General features: G+C 35.4%; 1 long non-coding RNA gene across 1 annotated transcript; it reads right to left on the reverse strand.

The window, feature by feature from the left end:
- Positions 1 to 3,070: 3,070 nt before the first annotated feature.
- LOC110276293 (uncharacterized) lies at positions 3,071 to 3,434 on the reverse strand. The gene is made up of 3 exons (XR_002368904.2): positions 3,356 to 3,434; positions 3,215 to 3,271; positions 3,071 to 3,130 (listed from the first exon to the last, which is right to left on the reverse strand). It is a non-coding gene; the product is annotated as an uncharacterized LOC110276293 (long non-coding RNA).
- Positions 3,435 to 3,930: the final 496 nt, after the last annotated feature.

The raw sequence follows: 3,930 nt of genomic DNA on the forward strand, positions 1-3,930 counted from the left end.
AGGTGCATAGTCAAAAGTTCCTTAAATTCAAAAAGTTTCTAAATTTTCAAAACAAGCAAGTTTGTATTCACTTCTCAACAATTCAAAATGACAAAACAAGTGATACACATGTATGTGTAGAGCACATAATCAAGTAAATATCAATCACAAGTAAATGGCATAAATTAAAGGGTTTGTTCATCAAGTAACGCGAGATAAATCATAAATGTGATGTGATGACTAGTTTCATGAAATTGCACTAGGAATCACAAGATATATATGCAAACAGTAGCATGCCTCCAAAAAGTAGAAAAGCAAGCAGGCTCTTAATAGTGTGATACAAATTTACTAAGTCTAAATCCCAGTATATACCTGTGTAGCCCATCAACCAGGTATATTTGTAACTAATATGTCATGGGGAAAAAACTACGGCCTTCAGACTTGCCACTGGTTTGGCAGACTTCATTAGGACCTGCCAGTGATCAATTACATCTTACAAGACCATGAATCAGAATAGTTACCTATATATGCATACCGCAAAATGAATCATATCTCAGAGCAGTTTAGAAACAAAATGTAACGACCCAATTTTCAGTACGCCTAGGACACACCGAAAACTGAGCGCTACCAATTTGTCTTCCTAGTTATTATCTATTATTTATCATATGAGCCTGATTCGTTGTTAAAAGCGTAGTTAATTTGCGAGGTGTATTTTTTTGAAAACGTTTGGATTAATAAACATAATCATTTATAATCAATTCACAAATAATAACAGATAAAACAGTTATAAACAACCACACATAAATACATCACAAGCAGCTAACAAGATTCAGTGATCCAGCCTTTATTAGAGTATAGACTTTTAGTTAGAACACCCCTAGATATAGCTAAATAATATCTATATACATATATATACATACAACATCCTAGGCCCTGACCTGTTCAAGAAGTCCCTAAGCTGGCACCCAGGCTAGCCTAGACTTTATACTCGCCTAGTCCCTCTAAACTACTAAAGCGAGGGAAAGTACGTTCTAAGTCTTCAAAACTCAAGTCAAGTGAACGTCACCAAAGGTAGGACATCATCTGCTATTCCTCTGCACGATCAGACATTGCCATAGGACGTCCCTCTAGTACCTTATCAAGTAGCCACACAACGGGAGTCTCGTACACAGGATTCATGTTAAAGTACGCATATGAACGGGGTGCAGACGTTGGCTGGTCTCACAGTATATACATATACATAGATAAAGAGATTCACCCTAGACTCAGAAGACTACCTAGAGCAGAATTCTCTTTACAAACGGTCATCAGCGAACTACGGAAGGGTACTCATGCTTCCATCTGGAAGGGGAAGGGAGAGAGAAGGGGTAAGAACTGGGAAGTTCTTAGTAGGGCCGGGGTTATTAGTTACGTTCATTAATTTTGTGTTATTTAGCAGACTAATAGCAGAATATAGAGAAGTAGTAAACAGAAGACAGATAAATAGAGAAAATAGAGAAAACAGAAAAAGGTCACAAACAGAAGAATACAAGAAAGTAAAACACAGACACAAACACAGAGAATAGAATACAAACAAAGAAAGCATACATTCATGCAACAATCATAATAGAGAAAATGCACAACCAAGTATGATGCATGTCTAGCCCTAGTGCAGGTAATGAGCTCATCTGTCGGTTACATACCCGCTTCCGACGTTACCCAGCAACCTCTGTCTGCATAAGGATTTCCTGTTGGCAATATCCACTGCAAGCAACCTTTGTCTTGCAGGGCGAAACTTATTAGCCGATATACGCCCAACAGACTCACTGTAAGCAACCTCTGTCTTACAGGAGCAACAACACACTCACTGTAAGCAACCTCTATCTTACAGGAGCACATTCATCTTGATACCTCTGTAAGCAACCTCTGTCTTACAGCAAAGCATTATAGCAAGGTATCCCAGGAAAGCGTTCTCAGTGGCCGTACCACCATCTATCTGACTGTCTCTCTGCAGCAGATCCTTACATAATCATTCTCATTATCATCATTCATTAACATTCTCATTATTCATCATCACTTTCACATTCTTATGCTGTACCTCTTTCTTTCTCTGTTCAATCATGCTATACAAACTCTATAGCTTTTACTTTTACAACATCTTAACTCAAACTATTTCTCTTTGTCACATTACTCTCTTCTCTGTGTCTTTTTACTTTGCTCAGATTACTCTTTTCTCTGTATCCCTCTATTCTGCTCTGGTTACTCTGTTCTCTGTGTTTCTTTACTCTGCTCTGATTACTCTTTTCTCTGTATCCCTCAATTTAACTTTTTATATTATACCTAACTCTAGACGCAACTCAAATACCAACTATGTTGCTCTTATTTTGCTTACTAATCACCATTTATTTATATCGTTGCAATTTTACCGACTTTTTCTTCGATTTTTATCTTTTTTTCAACTTTATATCTTTCCTTTGTCTTTACCTCCTAAAATGTTATTATCACTCCCTAAATTTTTTAAGAAGGTAATTATGAAATTATGCGCTTAAAGTTGTCTTTCAACAGCTTTTACGAAAACTGCCTTTTCTACATTATTTTATTATTATTAATAAAATATAATTTTTAATATTTTTACTTTAACCACCCTAACTTTTAATATTTACAAACTAACACCCAAACACCAAAATAACTACTTCTTTGCCCTTTTTAAGATAAAAAAAGGTGTTCTTCAGTGTTCTTCAGTATTCTTCATCATACTCAAAGTGTTCTTCCTAATATTCTTCAGATTCTTTCTCTGTTTTTACCCATTTTTCAGTCTTTTCAGCAACCGATTTTTACCATAATTCATAATAAATTCCCAGCCACTAAAAGCCTATCTTTTCTACATGATTTCAACACAAATTGAACCTCAATTTAAGCTTAGGGTTTCGTTTTTCCCAGCTGCTCAAGAACATGAACTTTAAAGCTTAAATTTCATCAAATTTCATCAGAATTTCACCAAATTTTCACCAAGAATCAATCATATATGCAACCTATTTTTAGCACAACCAAATAATACAACATTCACACATCTCAAACACAAATAATCAAGATTAATTTTGTGACACCCTACCTGGTTTTGCTGCTCCTAATTCAATCAAACTTTCAGGTGGTCCTTAAGCACTTTTTCCTCCTAAATCACATCAAGAACAACTTTAAATCCAAAAACTCTCAACTGACCAAATCTCACTTAGTATGTTAGGAAGAGATATCTCACCTTAGACTTGCTGAAAATTCATGTTTCTTGGCCCTCAAGTCAAGTTAATCATGATTCCTAAGGAAAAACATCAAGAAAACACATGTTTACATGGTTTTCCTTGAAAACCGAATTGAAGAGGGAGGGAGACAGCCATCTCACCTTATTTCCAGCCTTGATATGTTATATGGTTATGTAGAAAAAGAAAAGAGGATCATTTTGGTGAAATCGGAGTTTTGATTTGAGTTTTAGTTCAGAAGAAATCAAGCTTTGAAGATTAAGTGTTCATGAAAGTTTCTCTCTTTTCTCTCTTGTTATTTTCTGCCAAAATGAAGAAATGAGACAGCCTTGGAGGTTTTGGGGGTGTAAGGTGAGTTGTGATTGGTTGGCTTGGAGGTGGATTAAAATAATATTAAAATATCTCTGGTGTATAACTACTAAAACTAGGTGTATCGAAACACTTGTAAGGTATAACAACTAAAACTAGGTGTATCGGAACACTTGTAAAAATATCTCTAAAAATTATTTTCTGAGCTACTAGCATAAATGACACTAGTAACATATTTATTATGAGAATAAAACATGTATGATGAGCCCTTAGCATTGCTAAAGTCATCAGAGAGTGCTGGTGCTAAGCTGCACCAGTAAACCGTAAACCTGGTTAAATCGATTTCCTGTTTTTAACTAAAACAGACCAGGTAACCTTATAATATCTTTCAAGCAACTTCTAATACTAA

This window comes from Arachis duranensis, chromosome 10 (genome assembly GCF_000817695.3).
Source record: "Arachis duranensis cultivar V14167 chromosome 10, aradu.V14167.gnm2.J7QH, whole genome shotgun sequence".
Classification (NCBI taxonomy): Eukaryota; Viridiplantae; Streptophyta; class Magnoliopsida; order Fabales; family Fabaceae; genus Arachis; species Arachis duranensis.